Consider the following 15430-nt stretch of genomic DNA (forward strand, 5'->3'; position numbering starts at 1 on the left):
ATGGATACACGGGCAGGCAGCTTGGTGGTCAGTGGAGGAGTATTTAAAGTAGGGACCGCAGACAGGCTTCAAAGGCCTAACATAAGAAAATGGGCTGGCTGTAGGCACTTTATAATTGGTTCCAGGGGTACACGGGCAGCAGTGGTCTGGTCAGTGGAGGAGTATTTAAAGTAGGGACCGCAGACAGGCTATCAAAGGCCTAAAATAACAAACAATAGGCTCATGGCAGTTTTACAGCGGTTACATGGATACACGGGCAGGCAGCTTGGTGGTCAGTGGAGGAGTATTTAAAGTAGGGACCGCAGACAGGCTTCAAAGGCCTAACATAAGAAAATGGGCTGGCTGTAGGCACTTTATAATTGGTTCCAGGGGTACACGGGCAGCAGTGGTCTGGTCAGTGGAGGAGTATTTAAAGTAGGGACCGCAGACAGGCTATCAAAGGCCTAAAATAACAAACAATAGGCTCATGGCAGCTTTACAGCGGTTACATGGATACACAGGCAGCTTGGTGGTGAGTGGAGGAGTATTTAAAGTAGGGACCGCAGACAGGCTATCAAAGGCCTAACATAACAAACAATAGGCTCATGACAGTTTTACAGCGGTTACATGGATACACGGGCAGGCAACTTGGTGGTGGTGAGTGGAGGAGTATTTAAAGTAGGGACCGCAGACAGGCTATCAAAGGCCTAACATAACAAACAATAGGCTCATGGCAGTTTTACAGCGGTTACATGGATACACGGGCAGGCAACTTGGTGGTGGTGAGTGGAGGAGTATTTAAAGTAGGGACCGCAGACAGGCTATCAAAGGCCTAACATAACAAACAATAGGCTCATGGCAGTTTTACAGCGGTTACATGGATACACGGGCAGGCAGCTTGGTGGTCAGTGGAGGAGTATTTAAAGTAGGGACCGCAGACAGGCTTCAAAGGCCTAACATAAGAAAATGGGCTGGCTGTAGGCACTTTATAATTGGTTCCAGGGGTACACGGGCAGCAGTGGTCTGGTCAGTGGAGGACTAGTGGAAGGAGGGACCGCAGACAGGCTTCAAAGGCCTAAAATAACAAACAATAGGCTCATGGCAGCTTTACAGCGGTTATATGGATACACAGGCAGCTTGGTGGTGAGTGGAGGAGTATTTAAAGTAGGGACCGCAGACAGGCTATCAAAGGCCTAACATAACAAACAATAGGCTCATGGCAGTTTTACAGCGGTTACATGGATACACGGGCAGGCAACTTGGTGGTGGTGAGTGGAGGAGTATTTAAAGTAGGGACCGCAGACAGGCTATCAAAGGCCTAACATAACAAACAATAGGCTCATGGCAGTTTTACAGCGGTTACATGGATACACGGGCAGGCAACTTGGTGGTGGTGAGTGGAGGAGTATTTAAAGTAGGGACCGCAGACAGGCTATCAAAGGCCTAACATAAGAAAATGGGCTGGCTGTAGGCACTTTATAATTGGTTCCAGGGGTACACGGGCAGCAGTGGTCTGGTCAGTGGAGGAGTATTTAAAGTAGGGACCGCAGACAGGCTATCAAAGGCCTAAAATAACAAACAATAGGCTCATGGCAGCTTTACAGCGGTTACATGGATACACAGGCAGCTTGGTGGTGAGTGGAGGAGTATTTAAAGTAGGGACCGCAGACAGGCTATCAAAGGCCTAACATAACAAACAATAGGCTCATGGCAGTTTTACAGCGGTTACATGGATACACGGGCAGGCAGCTTGGTGGTCAGTGGAGGAGTATTTAAAGTAGGGACCGCAGACAGGCTTCAAAGGCCTAACATAAGAAAATGGGCTGGCTGTAGGCACTTTATAATTGGTTCCAGGGGTACACGGGCAGCAGTGGTCTGGTCAGTGGAGGACTAGTGGAAGGAGGGACCGCAGACAGGCTTCAAAGGCCTAAAATAACAAACAATAGGCTCATGGCAGCTTTACAGCGGTTACATGGATACACAGGCAGCTTGGTGGTGAGTGGAGGAGTAGTGCAAGGAGTGTCTGTCCCAGTACTCCCAAAATATAAATAGATGTTAATGTCTCGCAAAACAACCACAACAAAAAAAAAGGTGGCATACTTAGGTACAGGGGTGGGCTCATCTACTGAGTTTCTGACATAGTAATTTGGCAGTAACTATTTAATGGTGCCAATATAGGACACAGACACAGACTACTTTAAGTTGCATCATAGATGTCTACAAATTTGTATTGTCAGTGCCAGACATTGAATGATGTCAGCGAATAGACTAAAGATTGGTGGAGCTGTGCGACATAATTTTGGACGTGGTAGAGCACATTTTGAGCTGGGGTAGGGGGGAACTCTCTTGAGGCCGGCGGGACCGCCCCAGGGCCCCTCATGTTACAACGGTGTGTCTGACGTTGGGTGCGCACCACCACCGCCAGAGACACTACATTGTACTATGAGGGACCCAGTAGCAATGCCGTCAACCAAAAGCGAGCACACCCACCTCTTCCGACAAACAGCAGTCTCACGGGTGCTTGCGCCAAGTCGCGATACCACGGCCCCGTGTGGGGAGTTTTGCCATTTAGGGAGGTGTAAACATGTCGTATGCTGTACAATCAGCTGCAGCAAATTAGACATTAGAAAAGTAATTCACAGGCAAGAGCTTTTCATAGGAAAGCTAGGTGTCGGCCGGGCAAGGTGGGGCAAAAGATTTCGAAATCCAGTTGTGGTTCATTTTAATGAATGTTAGATCGTCAACATTTTGGGTAGCCAGACGAGTCCTTTTTTCGGTTAATATTGAACCTGCAGCACTGAATACTCTTTCTGATAGGACACTTGCTGCCGGGCAAGCAAGCTCCTGCAATGCATATTCTGCCAATTCTGGCCAGGTGTCTAATTTGGAGGCCCAGTAATCAAATGGGAATGACGGTTGAGGGAGAACATCGATAAGGGATGAAAAATAGTTAGTAACCATACTGGACAAATGTTGTCTCCTGTCACTTTCAATTGATGCAGCAGTACCTGTCCTGTCTGCGGTCATAGCAAAATCACTCCACAACCTGGTCAGAAAACCCCTCTGTCCAACGCCACTTCTGATGTGTGCACCCCTAACACTCCTAGTCTGCTGCCCCCTGGAGCTCGTGTGAGAACGATCACGTGCGCTGTGTGCTGGGAATGCCTGAAGCAAACGGTCAACAAGAGTTGATTGTTTGGTTGCTAATATTAGTTCCAAGTTCTCATGTGGCATAATATTTTGCAATTTGCCTTTATAGCGTGGATCAAGGAGGCAGGCCAACCAGTAATCGTCATCGTTCATCATTTTCGTAATGCGTGTGTCCCTTTTTAGGATACGTAAGGCATAATCCGCCATGTGGGCCAAAGTTCCAGTTGTCAAATCTCCGGTTGTGATTGGTTGAGGGGCAGTTGCAGGCAAATCTACGTCACTTGTGTCCCTCAAAAAACCAGAACCCGGCCGTGACACGCAACCAATTTCCTGTGACCCCGGGAAAGGTTCGGCATTAAAAATATACTCATCCCCATCATCCTCCTCGTCCTCCACCTCCTCTTCGCCCGCTACCTCGTCCTGTACACTGCCCTGACCAGACAATGGCTGACTGTCATCAAGGCTTTCCTCTTCCTCTGGTGCAGACGCCTGCTCCTTTATGTGCGTCAAACTTTGCATCAGCAGACGCATTAGGGGGATGCTCATGCTTATTACGGCGTTGTCTGCACTAACCAGCCGTGTGCATTCCTCAAAACACTGAAGGACTTGACACATGTCTTGTATCTTAGACCACTGCACACCTGACAACTCCATGTCTGCCATCCTACTGCCTGCCCGTGTATCCTCCCACAAATAAATAACAGCACGCCTCTGTTCGCACAGTCTCTGAAGCATGTGCAGTGTTGAGTTCCACCTTGTTGCAACGTCTATGATGAGGCGATGCTGGGGAAGGTTCAAAGACCGCTGATAGGTCTGCATACGGCTGGCGTGTACAGGCGAACGTCGGATATGTGAGCAAAGTGCACGCACTTTGAGGAGCAGGTCGGAGAACCCAGGATAAGTTTTCAATAAGCACTGCACCACCAGGTTTAAGGTGTGAGCCAGGCAAGGAATGTGTTTCAGTTGGGAAAGGGAGATGGCAGCCATGAAATTCCTTCCGTTATCACTCACTACCTTGCCTGCCTCAAGATCTACTGTGCCCAGCCACGACTGCGTTTCTTGTTGCAAGAACTCGGACAGAACTTCCGCGGTGTGTCTGTTGTCGCCCAAACACTTCATAGCCAATACAGCCTGCTGACGCTTGGCAGTAGCTGGCCCATAATGGGACAACTGGTGTGCAACAGTGTCATCTGCCGATGGAGTGGTTGGCAGACTGCGTTCTGTGGAAGAGCTGTAGCTTCTGCAGGAGGACGAGGAGGAGGAGGAGGAGGGGGTGCGAACGCCTACAGCCAACTGTTTCCTAGACCGTGGGCTAGGCACAACTGTCCCTAAATTGATGTCGCCTGTGGACCCTGCATCCACCACATTCACCCAGTGTGCCGTGATGGACACATAACGTCCCTGGCCATGCCTACTGGTCCATGCATCTGTAGTCAGGTGCACCTTTGTACTCACAGATTGCCTGAGTGCATGGACGATGCGCTGTTTAACATGCTGGTGCAGGGCTGGGATGGCTTTTCTGGAAAAAAAGTGTCGACTGGGTAGCTCGTATCGTGGTTCAGCGTACTCCATCAGGGCTTTGAAAGCTTCGCTTTCAACTAACCGGTAGGGCATCATCTCTAACGAGATTAGTCTAGCTATGTGGGCGTTAAAACCCTGTGTACGCGGATGCGAGGATAAGTACTTCCTTTTTCTAACCAGAGTCTCATGTAGGGTGAGCTGGACTGGAGAGCTGGAGATCGTGGAACTTTCGGGTGTGCCGGTGTACATGGCAGACTGAGAGACGGTTGGAGACGGTATTGTTTCCGCCGGTGCCCTAGATGCAATATTTCCTCCTACAAAACTGGTGATTTCCTGACCCTGACTGCTTTTGGCTGGCAAAGAAACCTGCACAGATACTGCCGGTGGTGCGGAAAATGGTGGCCTTACAGTGACAGAAGGGATGTTGCGTTGCTGACTAGCTTCATTGGCCGAGGGTGCTACAACCTTGAGGGACGTTTGGTAGTTAGTCCAGGCTTGAAAATGCATGGTGGTTAAGTGTCTATGCATGCAACTAGTATTTAGACTTTTCAGATTCTGACCTCTGCTTAAGCTAGTTGAACATTTTTGACAGATGACTTTGCGCTGATCAGTTGGATGTTGTTTAAAAAAATGCCAGACTGCACTCTTCCTAGACTCGGATCCCTTTTCAGGGATTGCAGACTGAGCTTTAACCGGATGGCAACGCTGTGCTCCAACAGGTTTTGGCTTTGACACGCGTTTTGGGCCAGATACGGGCCCGGCAGATGGAACCTGTTGCGATGTTGATGCCTGCTGCGGCCCCTCCTCCACCTCCGCTTCTGAACTACTGCCGCCTGCACCCTGTTCCCCCAATGGCTGCCAATCGGGGTCAATAACTGGGTCATCTATTACCTCCTCTTCGAGCTCGTGTGCAACTTCGTCTGTGTCACTGTGTCGGTCGGTGGTATAGCGTTCGTGGCGGGGCAACATAGTCTCATCAGGGTCTGATTGTGGATCTGTACCCTGAGAGGGCAATGTGGTGGTCTGAGTCAAAGGAGCAGCATAGTACTCTGGCTCTGGCTGTGCATCAGTGCACTCCATGTCAGAATATACTTGTAATGGGCATGGCCTGTTAAATGTTTCACTTTCTAAGCCAGGGACGGTATGTGTAAAGAGCTCCATGGAGTGACCCGTTGTGTCGCCTGCTGCATCCTTCTCTCTTGTTGTAGTTTTTGCTGAGGAGGACAAGGAAGCGACTTGTCCCTGACCGTGAACATCCACAAGCGACGCGCTGCTTTTACATTTACCAGTTTCGGAAGAGGAGGCAAAAGAGCTAGAGGCTGAGTCTGCAATGTAAGCCAAAACTTGCTGTTGCTGCTCCGCCTTTAAAAGCGGTTTTCCTACTCCCAGAAAAGAGAGCGTTCGAGGCCTTGTGTAGCCTGACGACGAAACTGGCTCCACAGCTCCAGACTTAGGTGGAATATTTTTATCCCCACGACCACCTGATGCTCCACTACCACTACCATCATTACCAGCTGACAATGAACGCCCACGACGACCTCTTGCACCAGACTTCCTCATTGTTTTAAAATCTTAACCAAAGTAACTTTATTTGTTGCTGTCAAACAACTTACACGGTGAGCTATAACTTCAGTATGATTTCAATATCCCTTAACAGGTTGGTGAGACCACAAGGAAAATCAGGCACAATGTTACACACTCTGTTTTCTGTGGCACAAAATCACAGAGATGACACACACGCAGGACTGTCACTCAAGCACTAATGTCAATATTAATCTCCCACCTAATTTATGTTTTGTTTTTTTTCAGGGAGACTTTAGAAACCAAATAATATTAAAAAAAAAAAAAAAAAAAAAAAAGGCTTTCTATGGCCCACAATTAGAGAGAGAGAGGTGGCACACCCAGGAGTCAAGACTGGCACACAAGCTGAAAGGGCAATATTACTCTCCCACTGTTTTTTTATGTTTTGTTTTTTTTCAGGGAGACTTTAGAAACCAAATAATATTTAAAAAAATAAATAAATAGGCTTTCTATGGCCCACTGAATGAAAGGGAGAGAGGTGGCACACCCAGGAGTCAAGACTGGCACACAAGCTGAAAGGGCAATATTACTCTCCCACTGTTTTTTGTATGTTTTTTTTTTTTTTTCAGGGAGACTTTAGAAACCCAATAATATTTTTAAAAAAAAATAAATAGCCTTTCTATGGCCCACTGAATGAAAGGGAGAGAGGTGGCACACCCAGGAGTCAAGACTGGCACACAAGCTGAAAGGGCAATATTACTCTCCCACTGTTTTTTGTATGTTTTTTTTTTTTTTTTCAGGGAGACTTTAGAAACCAAATAATATTAAAAAAACCAAAAAAAAAATAGCCTTTCTATGGCCCACTGAATGAGAGAGAGAGGTGGCACACCCAGGAGTCAAGACTGGCACACAAGCTGAAAGGGCAATATTACTCTCCCACTGTTTTTTTATGTATTTTTTGTTTTTTAAGGGAGACTTTAGAAACCCAATAATATTTAAAAAAAAAAATAAATAGGCTTTCTATGGCCCACTGAATGAGAGGGAGAGAGGTGGCACACCCAGGAGTCAAGACTGGCACACAAGCTGAAAGGGCAATATTACTCTCCCACTGTTTTTTTAGTTTTTTTTTTTTTTTTCAGGGAGACTTTAGAAACCAAATAATATAAAAAAAAAAAAAATAAAAATAGGCTTGCTATAGCCCACTGAATGAGAGATAGCACACACAGCAGTGGCACACAAGCCCTGACTGAGGCCAATATTTTTCTCCCACTGATTGATGTAGTGTTTTTGTGTTGAGGTAGAATTTAGAACACAAATCACGGAAAAAATAAATAGGCTTTCTATGGCCCACTGAATGAAAGGGAGAGAGGTGGCACACCCAGGAGTCAAGACTGGCACACAAGCTGAAAGGGCAATATTACTCTCCCACTGTTTTTTTATGTATTTTTTGTTTTTTAAGGGAGACTTTAGAAACCCAATAATATTTAAAAAAAAAAATAAATAGGCTTTCTATGGCCCACTGAATGAGAGGGAGAGAGGTGGCACACCCAGGAGTCAAGACTGGCACACAAGCTGAAAGGGCAATATTACTCTCCCACTGTTTTTTTAGTTTTTTTTTTTTTTTCAGGGAGACTTTAGAAACCAAATAATATTAAAAAAAAAAAAAAAAAAATAGGCTTGCTATAGCCCACTGAATGAGAGATAGCACACACAGCAGTGGCACACAAGCCCTGACTGAGGCCAATATTTTTCTCCCACTGATTGATGTAGTGTTTTTGTGTTGAGGTAGATTTTAGAACACAAATCACGGAAAAAATAAATAGGCTTTCTATGGCCCACTCAGTGAGAGATGGCACACACAGGGATGGCACTGTAGCAGAAATGCCAATCTTAATCTCCCACAAAAAAAAACAAAACAAAAAAAAAACTGTCCTACAATTACTATCTCCCTGCAGTAATGTAAGCCAGGTATGGCAGGCAGCAATAGGAGTGGACTGATGCACAAATTAAATAAAAAGTGTGGACAAACAAAAAAGATAGCTGTGCAGAAAGGAAGGAACAAGAGGATATGTGCTTTGAAAAAAGCAGTTGGTTTCCACAGTGGCGTACACACAGCAATACAGCTATCACGGAGCCTTCTAGGGCAGCCCAATGAGCTACAGCGCTGAGGGGAAAAAAAAAAAAAAATAGCTTCCACAGTCCCTGCACACCGAAGGTGGTGTTGGACAGTGGAAATCGCTGCAGCACAAGCGGTTTGGTGGTTAGTGGACCCTGCCTAACGCTCTCCCTGCTTCTGACGAAGCGGCAGAAACCTGTCCCTAAGCTCAGATCAGCAGCAGTAAGATGGCGGTCGGCGGGAACGCCCCTTTATAGCCCCTGTGACGCCGCAGACAGCAAGCCAATCACTGCAATGCCCTTCTCTAAGATGGTGGGGACCAGGATCTATGTCATCACGCTGCCCACACTCTGCGTTCACCTTCATTGGCTGAGAAATGGCGCTTTTCGCGTCATTGAAACGCGACTTTGGCGCGAAAGTCGCGTACCGCATGGCCGACAAGCACAGGGGTCGGATCGGGTTTCATGAGACGCCGACTTAGCCAAAAGTCGGCGACTTTTGAAAATGATCGACCCGTTTCGCTCAACCCTACTAACTACCCCTAGAAGAGGAAAACAAAGACCTCTCTTGCCTCCAGATAATAGACCCCAAAAGTTGGATACAAGCCCCCCACAAATAATAACGGTGAGGTAAGAGGAAATGACAAACACAGAGATGAACTAGGTTTAGCAAAGAGAGGCCCACTTACTAATAGCAGAATGTAGTAAGATAACTTATATGGTCAACAAAAACCCTATCAAAATTCCACACTGGAAATTCAAGAACCCCCGAACCGTCTAACGGCCCGGGGGGAGAACTCCAGCCTCCCTAGAGCTTCCAGCAAGGTTAGGATACAGATTATGTACAAGCTGGACAAAAATGCAAACAAAAACAAATAGCAAAAAGCAAGAAAGCAGACTTAGCTTAATCTAGCAGGAACCAGGATCAGTAGACAAGAGCACAACAGATTAGCTCTGATTACAACGTTGCCAGGCATTGAACTGAAGGTCCAGGGAGCTTATATAGCAACACCCCTGAACTAACGGCCCAGGTGAACATACAAGGGATGACTGACATACCCAGAGTCAAATCACTAGTAACCACTAGAGGGAGCCAAAAAGCAAATTCACAACAGTACCCCCCCCTTAGTGAGGGGTCACCGAACCCTCACCAAGACCACCAGGGCGATCAGGATGAGCGGCGTGAAAGGCACGAACCAAATCGGCCGCATGCACATCAGAGGCGACCACCCAGGAATTATCCTCCTGACCATAGCCCTTCCACTTGACCAGATACTGAAGCCTCCGCCTGGAGAGACGAGAATCTAAGATCTTCTCCACCACGTACTCCAACTCGCCCTCAACCAACACCGGAGCAGGAGGCTCCGCAGAAGGGACCACAGGCACAACGTACCGCCGCAACAAGGACCTATGAAATACGTTGTGAATGGCAAACGACACCGGAAGATCCAGGCGAAAGGATACAGGATTAAGGATTTCCAATATCTTGTAAGGACCAATGAAGCGAGGCTTAAATTTGGGAGAGGAGACCTTCATAGGAACAAATCGAGAAGACAGCCATACCAAATCCCCAACGCAAAGTCGGGGACCCACACCGCGGCGGCGGTTGGCAAAACGCTGAGCCTTCTCCTGTGACAACTTCAAGTTGTCCACCACATGACTCCAGATCCGCTGCAACCTATCCACCACAGAATCCACCCCAGGACAGTCAGAAGGCTCCACATGTCCCGAGGAAAAACGAGGATGGAAACCAGAGTTGCAGAAAAATGGAGAAACCAAGGTGGCGGAACTAGCCCGATTATTAAGGGCAAATTCAGCCAACGGCAAGACGGTCACCCAATCATCCTGATCAGAAGAGACAAAACACCTCAAATAAGCCTCCAGAGTCTGATTAGTTCGCTCCGTTTGTCCGTTAGTCTGGGGATGAAAAGCGGAGGAAAACGACAAATCAATGCCCATCCTACCACAAAAGGATCGCCAGAACCTGGAAACAAACTGGGATCCTCTGTCCGACACAATATTCTCTGGAATGCCGTGCAAGCGAACCACGTTCTGGAAGAACACAGGAACCAGATCAGAAGAGGAGGGCAGCTTAGGTAAAGGAACCAAATGGACCATCTTGGAGAAACGATCACATATCACCCAGATGACAGACATGCCCTGAGACACCGGAAGATCAGAAATGAAATCCATAGAGATGTGTGTCCAAGGTCTCTTCGGGACAGGCAAGGGCAAGAGCAACCCGCTGGCACGAGAACAGCAAGGCTTAGCTCGAGCACAAGTTCCACAGGACTGCACAAATGACCGCACATCCCTTGACAAGGAAGGCCACCAAAAGGACCTGGCCACCAGATCTCTGGTGCCAAAAATTCCCGGGTGCCCTGCCAACACTGAGGAATGAACCTCGGAAATGACTCTGCTGGTCCATTTAGCAGGCACAAACAATCTGTCAGATGGACAAGAGTCAGGCCTACCAGCCTGAAATCTCTGCAACACACGCCGCAGATCAGGAGAAATAGCTGACAAGATAACTCCTTCCTTAAGAATACCCACAGGTTCAGCGACTCCAGGAGCATCAGGCACAAAGCTCCTAGACAGAGCATCGGCCTTCACATTCTTAGAACCTGGTAAATACGAGACCACAAAGTCAAAACGGGAGAAAAACAATGACCAGCGGGCCTGTCTAGGAATCAGGCGTTTAGCAGACTCGAGATACATCAGATTTTTGTGATCAGTCAAGACCACCACACGATGCTTAGCACCCTCGAGCCAATGACGCCACTCCTCAAATGCCCACTTCATGGCCAACAACTCCCGATTGCCCACATCATAATTTCGCTCTGCCGGCGAAAACTTCCTGGAGAAAAAGGCACAAGGTCTCATAGTAGAGCAACCAGGGCCTCTCTGCGACAAAACGGCCCCTGCCCCAATCTCCGAAGCATCCACCTCCACCTGAAAGGGAAGTGAGGTGTCAGGTTGGCACAAAACAGGCGCCGAAGTAAACCGGCGTTTCAACTCCTGGAAAGCCTCCACGGCAGCAGGAGCCCAGTTAGCTACATCAGAGCCTTTCTTGGTCATATCCGTCAATGGTTTAACAACGCTAGAAAAATTTGCGATAAAACGACGGTAGAAGTTAGCAAAACCCAAGAACTTCTGAAGACTCTTAACTGACGAGGGTTGAGTCCAATCATGAATAGCTCGGACCTTGACTGGGTCCATCTCCACAGCAGAAGGGGAAAAAATAAACCCCAAAAAGGGAACCCTCTGTACACCAAAGAGACACTTTGAGCCTTTAACAAACAAAGAATTTTCACGCAAAATCTTAAAAACCATCCTGACCTGCTCCACATGCGAGTCCCAATCATCAGAAAAAAACAGAATATCATCCAGATAAACAATCAAAAATTTATCCAGATACTTCCGGAAAATGTCATGCATGAAGGACTGAAAAACTGAAGGTGCATTAGAGAGCCCAAATGGCATCACCAAGTACTCAAAATGACCTTCGGGCGTATTGAATGCGGTTTTCCATTCATCGCCTTGCTTAATGCGCACAAGGTTGTACGCACCACGAAGGTCTATCTTGGTGAACCACTTGGCACCTTTAATCCGGGCAAACAAGTCTGACAACAGTGGCAAAGGATACTGAAATTTGACAGTGATCTTGTTTAAAAGCCGATAGTCAATACAAGGCCTCAAAGATCCATCCTTTTTGGCCACAAAAAAGAATCCCGCACCAAGAGGGGAAGAAGAAGGACAGATATACCCCTTCTCAAGAGACTCCTTGATATATGAACGCATCGCGGTATGTTCAGGTACCGACAAATTAAACAGTCTCCCCTTAGGAAACTTACTGCCAGGAATCAAATCTATTGCACAGTCATATTCCCTATGAGGAGGCAGTGCACTGGACTTAGACTCGCTGAAGACATCCTGATAATCAGACAAATACGCCGGAACTTCCGAAGGCGTAGAAGAAGCAATAGACAAGGGCAGGGAATCTCCATGAATTCCATGGCAGCCCCAACTTGACACCGACATTGCCTTCCAGTCCAAGACTGGATTATGGGTCTGTAACCATGGTAAACCCAAAACAACCAAATCATGCATCTTATGCAGAACAAGAAAACGTATCACCTCCCGATGTTCGGGAGTCATGCACATGGTAACCTGTGTCCAAAACTGCGGTTTATTTTTTGCCAAAGGCATAGCATCAATACCCCTAAGAGGGATAGGATTTTCTAATGGCTCCAGAACAAAACCGCAGCGCTTGGCAAATGACAGATCCATCAGACTCAGGGCAGCACCTGAGTCTACAAACGCCATGACAGGATACGATGACAGTGAGCAAATCAAAGTTACAGATAGAATAAATTTAGGTTGCAAATTACCAATGGTGACAGGACTAGCAACCCTAGTAAGACGTTTAGAGCATGCTGAGATAACATGTGTAGAATCACCACAGTAGTAACACAAGCCATTCTGGCGTCTATGAATTTTCCGCTCATTTCTAGTCAGGATTCTATCACATTGCATTAAATCAGGTGCCTGTTCAGACAACACCATGAGGGAATTTGCGGTTTTGCGCTCCCGCAACCGCCGGTCGATTTGAATTGCCAGGGCCATGGAATCATTCAGACCTGTGGGAATGGGAAAACCCACCATCACATTCTTAATGGCTTCAGAAAGGCCATTTCTGAAATTTGCAGCCAATGCACACTCGTTCCACTGGGTCAGCACGGACCATTTCCGAAATTTTTGGCAATACACTTCAGCCTCGTCCTGGCCCTGAGACATAGCCAGCAAGGCTTTTTCTGCCTGAATCTCAAGATTGGGTTCCTCATAAAGCAAACCGAGCGCCAGAAAAAACGCATCAATATCAGCCAATGCCGGATCTCCTGGCGCCAGCGAGAAGGCCCAATCCTGAGGGTCGCCCCGTAAAAAAGAAATAACAATTTTCACTTGCTGAGCGGAGTCTCCAGATGAACAGGGTCTCAGGGACAAAAACAATTTACAATTATTCCTGAAATTTCTAAATTTAAATCGGTCTCCGGAAAACAGTTCAGGAATCGGTATCTTAGGTTCTGACATAGGATTTCTGGTAACATAATCTTGTATGCCCTGCACACTAGCAGTAAGCTGGTCCACACCTGTAATCAAGGTCTGGACATTCATGTCTGCAGCAAACACAAGCCACTCAGAGGTAAAGGGGAAAAGAAAAAAAAAATGAGAAAAAGAAAAAAAAAACTCAGAATTTTCTTTCTTATAATCCCGCTTCTGCAATGCATTTAACATTTAATACTGGCCTGGCAAACTGTTATGACCCCAATGGCGAGGGTCTCAGAGGAACAAGTAAGTCTGCGAAGTACAAAAATCCAGCTCATAGGGCAGTGGTAACTGGGTTGACCATATATCTACTCCTAACACCAACACTAGAAGTAGCCGGGGAACATGCCTACGTTGGTCGCTAGATGTCTCGCGCCAGCCGGAGGACTAACTACCCCTAGAAGAGGAAAACAAAGACCTCTCTTGCCTCCAGATAATAGACCCCAAAAGTTGGATACAAGCCCCCCACAAATAATAACGGTGAGGTAAGAGGAAATGACAAACACAGAGATGAACTAGGTTTAGCAAAGAGAGGCCCACTTACTAATAGCAGAATGTAGTAAGATAACTTATATGGTCAACAAAAACCCTATCAAAATTCCACACTGGAAATTCAAGAACCCCCAAACCGTCTAACGGCCCGGGGGGAGAACTCCAGCCTCCCTAGAGCTTCCAGCAAGGTTAGGATACAGATTATGTACAAGCTGGACAAAAATGCAAACAAAAACAAATAGCAAAAAGCAAGAAAGCAGACTTAGCTTAATCTAGCAGGAACCAGGATCAGTAGACAAGAGCACAACAGATTAGCTCTGATTACAACGTTGCCAGGCATTGAACTGAAGGTCCAGGGAGCTTATATAGCAACACCCCTGAACTAACGGCCCAGGTGAACATACAAGGGATGACTGACATACCCAGAGTCAAATCACTAGTAACCACTAGAGGGAGCCAAAAAGCAAATTCACAACAGTATATGTGTTCAAGCACATGGTAGTGTGTAACGCATTTTGTGTGTGTGTTCATATCCCCGTGTGTAGTGAGTATGCCATGTCGGGGCTCCACCTTAGCAACTGTACGGTATATACTCTTTGGCGCCATCACTCTCATTCTTTAAGTCCCCCTTGGTCACATCTGGCAGCTGTCAATTTGCCTCCAACTCTTTTCCTTTCACTTTTTACCCATTATGTAGATAGGGGCAAAATTGTTTGGTGAATTGGAACACGCGGGGTTAAAATTTTGCCTCACAACATAGCCTATGATGCTCTCGGGTCCAGACATGTGACTGTGCAAAATTTTGTATCTGTAGCTGCGATGGTGCAGATGCTAATCCCGGACATACACACATACATACATGCACACACACTCATTGAGCTTTATATACAACCCCTGGCAAAAATTATGGAATCACCGGCCTTGAAGGATGTTCATTCAGTTGTCTAATTTTGTAGAAAAAAAGCAGATCACAGACATGGCACAAAACTAAAGTAATTTAAAATGGCAACTTTCTGGCTTTAAGAAACGCTAAAAGAAATCAAGAACAAAAAATGTGGTAGTCAGTTATGGTTACTTTTTTTAACCAAGCATAGCATAGGGAAAAAAATTATGGAATCACTCAATTCTGAGGAAAAAATTATGTTATCATAATTATGGAATCATGAAAAACAAACAAAGACTACCTCTGGCTTTTATAACAGCTTGCAGTCTCTGAGGCATGGACTTAATGAGTGTCAAACAGTACTCTTCATCAATCTGGCTCCAACTTTCTCTGATTGCTGCTGCCAGATCAGCTTTGCAGGTTGGAGCCTTGTCATGGACCATTTTCTTCAACTTCCACCAAAGATTTTCAATTGGATTGAGATCCGGACTATTTGCAGGCCATGTCATTGACCTTATGTGTCTTTTTTCAAGGAATGTTTTCACAGTTTTTGCTCTATGGCAGGATGCATTATCATCTTGAAAGATGATTTCATCATCCCCAAACATCCTTTCAATTAACGGGATAAGAAAAGTGTCCAAAATGTCAACATAAACTTGTGCA

The sequence above is a fragment of the Ranitomeya variabilis genome, chromosome 3, assembly GCF_051348905.1.
Source record: "Ranitomeya variabilis isolate aRanVar5 chromosome 3, aRanVar5.hap1, whole genome shotgun sequence".
Classification (NCBI taxonomy): domain Eukaryota; kingdom Metazoa; phylum Chordata; class Amphibia; order Anura; family Dendrobatidae; genus Ranitomeya; species Ranitomeya variabilis.